A 10,043-nucleotide genomic window follows, 5' to 3' on the forward strand; every position below is an offset into this window, starting at 1 on the left:
TTATATAATCAAAACGACGCCAATTAGCAATTTTTGGCAAATTTTAAATTAATTAAACATGTTTTAATAACTTTAAAGATATTAAGAACGTTGTCATTTTTTAAAATAAATTGTCCCCAACTTGTTCAGATAAGAAGTGATAAGATCGAAATAAACGAAATAAGTAAATTTTTGAACTGATTTGTTAAAAATATTTTTTCCCGTAATTAAATGCATTAAAGAAGGAAGGAAGAAGTTAAAAAATGTTGCGTAAGCTACGAGAAAACAAATCAGAATAAAGGAAACGAAGGAGATCCGAAACAGAAAGAAAAGACGCAATCATACTGCATGACGTCAGCTCTGTACACGTAAGTCGACACAATTACATGAATATCCTGCCACTTCATAACATAGTTCTTCATTATTAATTAATAAATAAAACAAAAATTCGAATAAATCGAATGCATTTTATTTTACACCATTAAATAATAATTATTAAACGCTTTATTATGGATCAATATATATATTTAATATCGGATTTTAACGCGTTGTGATACATAATGGATGTCGACAAGTGGTGAGGTGACGTTTCGGTGACGACTTCGTCTGGTAAGTTTGACGTGGCTACTACGTTTCTATCAATTTATCCACTCGGATTGCTTCAAACTCGGTGACGACGAGAAATACGTAAGTGGTAAGTAGACATGGACGAAACAAGATAATAACATTCGACCCCCGAACCCTGATGGTTCTCTCTTAATCCTAACTGGTTAATGTTTAACATGATATGTTCTTTTAAGTTGCTTAACCCTAAAGTTAGGCTTAAATCGACGACTGAGATTTTAAATAATAATACTTAAAAGTATTAAAGAGTCGAAAAAAGTTTTAATTCCTATAAATAATTTGTATTTTGCTTGCATATAATTATGTATCGATCGAAATTAATGTTAAATTTCGCAATGTTTTTTCAATCGCGATCTAATTTCGGAAATATACTAGGAATGAGGTCTTCAAGGACGTTTTACCGTTTTTGTTTTAATTGAACTCTTTCTTCCTTTTCCTTTTAATTCTTTATCTCAATGGCTAAAAAAAATCTTTTCCATTTCTAATTGGCTTATTTTCACTAAATTTTATATTTAAGAAGAAATTTTATCAGAATGATGTGCTAAATATAGCTTTTAACATATTGCTATTTTATCTATAGGAAAATAACGAAATTCTTCTCTGCATCTAATATGTTATTTATACGTCTTCGTTGTTGATTAGGATAGTTTTTAAGTCTTATTATAAACAAGATTAAATATTTCCATCTATCTTCATCGGAAAAGAGAAAAATAATAATAATAATTCGACCTTTCTACTTCAAAATTCCTCCGTTATTTAAATGGTCACCTGATAATTCTTGTTTATCTTTAGTGCCATCTAGTGGAAATACTTGAATTTTATTATTTATCATTTTAAAAGTACAGTATATGTATATTTTATAGTGAGAATAAAATATTTCATTTTGCATATTTAATTTTATTACAAAACGATATGTATCAAATTTTATTATTGTAATGTATAGTGAAACCTGTGTAAACTGGTGTTATGGTAATGAATAATTTTTCTGGTTTGGCAGGTTTCCGTTTTAAACAGTTTCTTTTTTTTTTTTAAACACAGAAAATCACTGTATTACTAAGATTTTTCTCTCATTTGGGCAGGTTTATATTTTATTAAGGTTCTGTTTTGGACGGATTTTACTGTAAATCTCATTTTTATAATGTATACCGATGGTTCTCAAAATATGAACCAAGTGATGGTCTGATAGCATGCAGCAGGTGGTTTTCAGACTAACCTAGTCATTTTACAGAATGCAATTCTATGTTGTTTAGTTAGAGGAAAGAACATTTTTTGTATCATGTATGTCTTACATTAGGTTTCAAAATATGGCATACATTAAGACACTGTTTATAAGGATAGGAAGTGAATGTGGGGCAGAGGTGGTCCATGGTTCACCTTTGACTTGGTTTAAGTGGTCTGTGTAACAAATAACTTTGAGAACCACTATAATTTATATTAATTCTAAAAGCATGTTTCAAAAAATGTTAAATAATTTTAATATACTATCTGAAAAGATATCTGGAATCCTGTAGTAAATCCAAATGAAATAGGTTAGATTTTATATCTGATCAGGATTGTTATAATATATATTAGAGAAATATTAGTCATTTACAGTGAATTTAGAGATAATGTTTTATAAAATTCATATTTACAGTTTATAATCTTTTATTGTATAGTATTATTCAATATATAATAGATATAGGTATCATATATGTTGTAACAAATATCTTTAGATCATGTTAAAGACTACCACTATGCAACAATAAACTTGAAATGCGATACACTAACTTAGTCTGGTGGTGTATTGATTACATTTTAAGTTTAAAATTTTAACATTTTGTCAAAATTTTAAAGTTAAAATGTGATTTTGGAAATAATGTATAATAAACAATAAAACTTAGTGCTCTTTTTTAAAAAAATTACTGCCAATATGCATACACTGTGACTAAAAGTAGTTTTGTTAGGAGTATTAAGTACTGGGGTTGGATGTCACGCCAATAGTTATCTCAATTAAAACTTCTTCCAAAACTTCAGACTATGAGGCATTAAATATAATTAAAATATTTTATTCTTGCGAGCGCTTTCGACGTAAATATGCACGTCGTCTTCAGGCAATTCAAAAACGAATATCTGAAGTTTTGGAAGAAATTTTAATTGAAAAGTAGTTTTGTTTTAGGGAAAAAATTAACACTAAAAATACTGTTTAATACTACTAATTATTTATTTTAGCATTTATACTGTTTTCCGTATTTTTTGTATTTCTCCTTTTTCACTTTCTTTCCTATTGTTTTGGATTTAATATCAGTTGCTAAATGGTGCCCTTTTAGTAGCCATGTTTTTACTGTTCCCTTACAAAATATTATCATTATCACTTCATACCTTGTTTCTTAAGAAAAATGTAACAGGGACATACAGCATTGTGATTTCATAAAAAAAATGGCCTCTGATGAAAAGGGGTTTTTCATCTCATTTATTTTTTATGGCAGTTCCAATTGGCCTACAGCATTTGTTGTGGCAAATAAATTGTCCTGTTTGTTTTTATCATGCTAGTTATCAGCATTCTTGCCTGAATATAGAATTTTTCTTACTATGCAACTGCTGATACTACATACAGTAGAGCGTCGTTTATCCGAATCAGTTGGGGACTGGGGTTGTTCAGATAACCAATTATGTACGAAAAAATATATTAATTTATCCCATGTTGAAATTTTTCTCCATTGCGTGTTGCTTCGCGTTGAATTTTCGTCGATGTTAAGCTAACGAAGACTATTGTATCGTTAAAAATTATTTTTTTATTTTGTACAAACAAAATAAATATATTGAAAAATATAAAAACAATAAAAAATTATACTTCAGAAGTTAATTTAGTATCAAAAACGTAAAATATTTGAGTAGCCGAAGACATAGCCAAAGATTACAGCGCCATAGCACTGGCAAAAATTTAAATTTGTCAACTGGAATTCCTTCGGATAAACGATGCTCTATTGTACTATTCTATTGATGCATTTTATGCTGTCTTCCATTGTGGCATATTGGTGTATTACAGCTGAAAAATAGCCCTGACATATTTAAAATTTTTGTTTGTTATGCAACATTTTAATTTCAATACAAATCTTAAACAAAACTAATGCATTCTCACTAATCTGGATATGTGTTAATCCAAACTCTTTAATTTTTACTGGTTAAAACTTTTTCCGGTTAATAATAAATGATTTTGAATTAATTTTAATTGTAACAAATTAATCTAGGCCAATCGAAATATGTAGTATTGCATACTAATTAGAATAGTGAAAATTTCTAGTTTTTAATGAAATAATAATTATAAATAATGAAAATTATTATTATTAGTTGGAACACTGTTTAGAATCAAAAATGAAAATAAGGATTGCTATTGAATAGTGTACTTTTTGAGATATGTTTTAGTTTTAATACTGGCAATATTTTTAAAAACTATGAATTTGTAAAATCAATTGAAAATAACTTTTAAATATATGTACTAAAAATAGTATGTGTTTTTCTGTAGTCTTTTTTGACTTTTTTTTTTATGTTGGGTTGTTTGGAAAGTTCGTAGTGAATTTTGATAGCTGACAGTTGAGACACTGATTGATGCAAAAATTATTAGAATTGTGTAAGCCAATGAATATTATGAAAAATGACCTTGAGACGTGTCTGTTACAAAAAATGTTGAGATTATTCAAATAGTTTTTAATTTGTCTTGTTGTGAAAATGGATGCAAACAAATGCATTTTCAACACTTGTTTCTTTTCTTCTATCATAAACACAAAAATGCTGTACAAACAGCAAAAGAAATATGAGATGTTTATGCTGTGAGTGCTTGTAGCAGAATCAATTGTTTGAAAGTGGTTTGCTAAATTTAAAGTGGGTAATTTCAGCCTTGAAGATGCTCCCTGCTCAGGAAGATCTCCCATTATTGAAGAGGATCAAAAACATTATTGGATAAAAATTCTTGTTACATAGTGAAGAGATTGCAGACATAGTGAAGTCATCAAATAGTACTGTATTTTAACATCTAAAGAAGCTCGGATACGTGAATTGTTATGACATTTGGACACCTCACGACTTAATGGAAAAGAACTTACTGGAATGCATCTCCATTTGTGATTCTCTTGAAAAATGGAATGAAAATGACCCTTTTCTAAAGCGTTTAGTGACAGGTGATGAAAAGTGGATTGTTTATAACGTCAACTGAAAATGATCATGGGGTAAGAAAAATGAACCATTGTTAAAAATTCCAAAGGCAGTTTTCATCCAAAGAAGGTCATGCTCACTGTCTGGTGGGATTGGAAAGGAATCCTGTACTATGAGCTACTTCCACAGAATCAAACAATTGATTCTGATAACTAAGGTGACCAATCATCCTGCTTTAGGGAGGATAGTCCTTTTTTAAGTTTTGTCATCCCTCGAAAAGTGTCCTCCTTTTCAATATTTGAAGACTAATCTGTAAATCTCCATATTCAATTGATACCAAGCCAATCCATTGTATGTGATATGTTTATATTTAATGTGATGATTCATCAAGGCTTGGTACAGTGCGGCAAGATGTGATTATGAGACGCATGCGCTCCGCACAAAAGACTTTGAGAGAGTGTGCCAATGGAAGTAGCTTTGTTTACTTCTTACTGAAATATTATATGGCACATACACATGCAGTAGATATTATTATAGTGTATTATTGTTGCAATGAATAAAATGTTTCTTTTTTTATGATATTTTTTCCTTCAATTTATTTGTGTCCACCTTTTCATTGTAAAATAGTTGGTCACCTTATGATAACTATTGTTTCCAACTGGATAAACTGAACATGGTAATTAAAGAAAAATGGCTGGAACTGGCCAATAGAAACGGCATTGTGTTTCATCAAGATAATAACAGACCACATACATCCTTATGAACACAGCAAAAATTATTGGAACTAGGCTGGGATGTTTTACTCCACCCCCATACTCACCCAATCTTTCTCCGTCAGACTACCATTTGTTTCGTTCTCTGCAGAATTCCCTTTGTGATAAAAACTTTTATACTTTAGAAGCTTGCAAAAACCGTATGAAACATTTTTTTCACAGGAAAAACTGGAAAGTTCTACAAAGTGTGGTGCTTAAAATAGGGAAAAAATAAATCGCTTACTTTTTTACTCCAGAACTATTTTTACTGTTCTCAAATTTTAAAATTAATAAATTCTAAAAAATTTTTCTTTAAAAAAACCTTTAAGAAATACAAGTGAAATTCACTTTTTAAATCTGATTTCGATAGAGTTTAAAAACAGAGAAAGACCAGAAAATCACTTTCACTATTTCTTACTTTATTTTTCTGGTCTTTCTCTGTTTTTAAACTCTATCGAAATTGGATTTAAAAAGTGAATTTCACTTGTATTTCTTAAAGGTTTTTTTAAATAAAAATTTTTTAGAATTTATTAATTTTAATATTTGAATAACCGATCCCATTGTTTTATTATTTATTTATCATTTGTTCTCAAATTACTATAGAAGAAATTTGAACTTGATATATTAATACTTAGAGGTAGCTCAATGCCCACAAAGTTTATAAAAAGAGCTATTTATGACAAATGAAAACATACAAGACCTGTTTTGGTAAACCAGACTTGTTTCACTTTTTTGGACAATTACGGACAAATTAAATAGTCATGTAAACTACAATATTCAAAAACTTGATGGATTGCAAACCAAAAATGCAACAAAAAAATTTTTAAATGTCATAATTCACAAAATTAAATTTACTTCCGTTTTGAGTTTTTTAAAACATTTTTCAAGATGAATTAGTCTAGACATTTGTTTGATTCTTCCTTCCCTCAAATTGTGCATTTAGGGAAACATGGTACAAGTGAATGAATTAACTGAAATGAACTTTAGAAACTATTCAAAAGAATCTGTTTTTAGCAGAATCTGAATTCGGCGAAATTTTGGTATCATCCTATTGCTAGTTAAAACATCTTAAAAACATGTGGTTAAAACATTTTATAACCACTTGGAAAACATTAGGTTTTTAGTGAAATGTAAAGAAAATTGTTGCTAAATCTAAATTCTTATAGCATTTTAGTGAAAATACTAGTGACAGATTAAACCCTGGTCTTAGAAGGTGAAAGTCTTGATCTCATTAGTGAAAGCTTTGGAAAAATTTAAAATAATAAAATTATTATTAATAATAATTAAAAATATTTATGTTACACATTTGAGCAATGCTGAAAATATTCTGACAAATGTGTGGGTGCCAAGGGCGTAGAAATTTAAAAAATGTAATTTAACGATAATATGTGATATATATCGTCATCGTCTCCCTTTCCATTTGGAATGCCGAGCAGTAACAATCAACGACATGTGGAAGCAGTTGAGTCAGAGATACATGCCTCATTTACAACAACACAACCCATTTATTAAATATGAAAGAAGCTTACAAGATTTCCGCGATCTTGGAAGTTATACGTCAGCTGCGGCCTCTGGGTCTTCCTCTCCTTTCCAAGATAGTTCCATTTTGAAGAAGTGTTCCTTGTTTGCAAATGAACAATTCCATCAACGTCTCGATAACTCCAGGATGATGCGGTCGACTTCCATTGATGGAAAGATGTTAATCCGAGGTCAGGAGATGGAGACAAAGATGGGCACGACACACATACACAACAATAGATCTGTCACTTGGAACTTTTGGAGAAGAAGCCGTCGCGTCCTTGAATGTCTGGGATTTCATTCATTTTCTTCCGATTCCACGTTTCAATTGGTCTCTCCTTGTCACCTGATGACAAATCGAAACCTTTCGGGGGTGTGGGAGAGGTCAGAATCGAAGTTTAACTCGATCTCCAACTGGAGATGGTTGACGGACTTACATTCTTCTATTGTTTAAAAGTTAGTGTCGCGTTTTCATATTAAAAAAATCTATTTCTAACTACTATATTTTTCTTTAAAAGAAAATTATTTTAACGTGAATTTTAGTGAGGGTTAGGACTTGTCCAGAGCCTCACAAATGCTTGGAAGGCACTGGCATTTGTCAGAATTGACAGATGACCAGTCCATCTCTGCCTGCTAATCTGAATAATACTATTCAATAATTAGTTTGGATTAGCTAGAGAGCATTATATTTTCATTTTATTTGCTTAACCCTTATTTGTTAAAAGAAAAAATGTTTTTATTTCAAACAGTAATACATTATCAATAGAAAAAGCAGAAAAGGTAGCAATAATAATAACAGTAAACTATGTTCCCAGTACTGGCAAGGTGTTAACTTCTGATGGTGATAATTTTTAGTGAAAGTTTAGAATTTAGCATTCTATAATTATTATTTTTTCTATACAGTAATACCTCGACTAACGCTATCCCAACTTTCGCAATTTTCAAATCTTGTAGATTTGTCTTTTGTTTGAGCGCCACGCAACTCTTGATTACTCACTCCCCCCACACTATTGTTCAGCTTACATGTTCGGACGTGTCGTGCGGAATCGACACATAGCTACAATTTATTTTGTGTTATTTATTTCTGTGTTTGTTATATCTACGGAGACTTGAGAGACTCTATGTGGTGATTTCTTGTAACCGTGAATGAATCAAAAGACGAGATAAGATTAACGAGAACATTTATTAGCTTACATACATCTGATTTGGATTTTACACAAATTGCGAAATTATACCCCAACTTACACGAATTTGACTTACGCGGTTATCGCTCGGTCCCACCCATCACGTAAGTTTGGGGTATTACTGTATATGTAATTTCTTGATAAATAATAAAAATGACCAGGATGATAAATATATTTTTAAAATTACACAAAATAATGGAAGAATACAAAAGATGTCTTTACATTTCATCCCTATTATACAAGGGAGCATAACATTCTTACAGTAGAATTGACCTTTTATTGGAGGTTCTCATCAACTTCAATATGTAAAACATCAAAAAGTTTTTCCTTCAGTGATGGCAAAATTACAAAAGTATATTAATAAATAATAAAAATGACTGAGATGATAAATATACAGTGGTGCCTCGTATAACGTACTTACTCTGTTCCAGGTGCACGTCCATTAAGTGAAAAGTCTGTTATACGAAACGTATTTTCCCATATAAATACATGTTAAAACATATAATTTGTTCCGCAGCATAAAATAACCATACTATACCATAAAAAAAATGAAAATGGAGCAGTCACCGATTATGCTGGGTAGTCAGATGTTGTGAGGAGGAGATGGAGGAACACTTTCTTCACACATTCATACAGATACAGACTTTTTACACATTGCAGCAGAACACTTTTTATTATTTTTTAATCGGAGTCAGATTCAGGAGAGGCTACTGAAGCTTGCAGAGTCAACTTTTCTTGTTCCATTTTTTGTTTTTTGGCAGTTGGCTTCTTGAAAAACATGTCCAAGGTGGTCTTTTCTCTCTCTTCTTCCACACCTGTTGGAAATGACAGGCAAGGGTGTCATTGTAGAGATCATTGATCCTGTTGGCCTCAGCTCTGTTTGGATAATGAGTGTTGGTAAACTTCTGAACCTCTCCCCGTTTGACAAGGAAGTTTTTGTCAACTTTCACTTCTGATGATTTCTTGTTTTGTTTCAATTGAAATCATTTTTCTGTTTTTTTCAGAAGCCATGATTTTCACAACACTTGAATAAATGTAAATACCCTGCACTGAGGTGATGTACGTAATAAACAAGTGAGCAAGCCGAATCCCAATGAGAGCTCTGCACTTCAGGTATACTAATAATATATTCTGATAATACTATTATTATAAAATTAGCAGATTGTCATTGGCAACGGCAAAAGAGTGGAAACATCATTCACACTTGTTCACAGAAAGTCTGTTGTTTGCCTCACGTAACTGCCGAACAGAAAGTCTGTTGTTCGCAACCAGTCCATTGCTCAAGTCACGTAATGGCCAAACAGAAAGTCTGTTATTCGAGGCGTATGTTATACGGGGCACCACCGTATTTCGAATAATACACTTAAACCTTACTAAGTTTGATTTTCTATATTATCATGTTATATTTTTGAGTCTATCTTTAAAATATTATATTATACTTGTATACTGCCATAATCTAAAGAGATAGAGTATTTGGAACATATCAACAAGTATTTGGTAACTTTTTTTTTTGCCAGATTTTTATAATTGAATCCATTCCATTTGTTGGTTATATTTGTAAACTTCTCACTTCACATAACAATACAGTTGTCCCTCGATAATCCGACAGGTATGGGACCAAAGGGGTGTCAGATTACCAAAAGTGTTCGGATTACCGAAAATAATTACATATTTCGCATTGTTTTGCTAGCAGTAACTTACAATATTCTCTACTCCAACTGTTCGAACAGAACTGCTCACATAAAACACACGAAATGTGTGTCATCGAGTAAGAATTGGATGGGGAGATTCACATCGCGACATGCTTCTGTGCAAGCAGACACGTAACGGGGACGGGTACCTTGACGGGAGGTGCGTC

The 10,043-nt window shown here is 31.2% G+C and overlaps 1 protein-coding gene across 1 annotated transcript in view; it reads left to right on the forward strand.

Moving 5' to 3' along the window:
• Positions 1 to 555: 555 nt before the first annotated feature.
• The window catches only part of LOC111638370 (cyclic AMP-dependent transcription factor ATF-1-like), an 81,252-nt gene continuing 71,764 nt past the window's right edge, over positions 556 to 10,043 (forward strand). Inside the window, exon 1 of the mRNA XM_023384070.1 lies at positions 556 to 673. The gene's annotated coding sequence lies outside the window, so the exon portion shown is untranslated. The remainder of the gene's footprint in view (positions 674 to 10,043) is intronic.

Source organism: Centruroides sculpturatus, unplaced genomic scaffold, assembly GCF_000671375.1.
Source record: "Centruroides sculpturatus isolate CEXI.00-Female unplaced genomic scaffold, Cexi_2.0 scaffold1141, whole genome shotgun sequence".
Lineage (NCBI taxonomy): Eukaryota > Metazoa > Arthropoda > Arachnida > Scorpiones > Buthidae > Centruroides > Centruroides sculpturatus.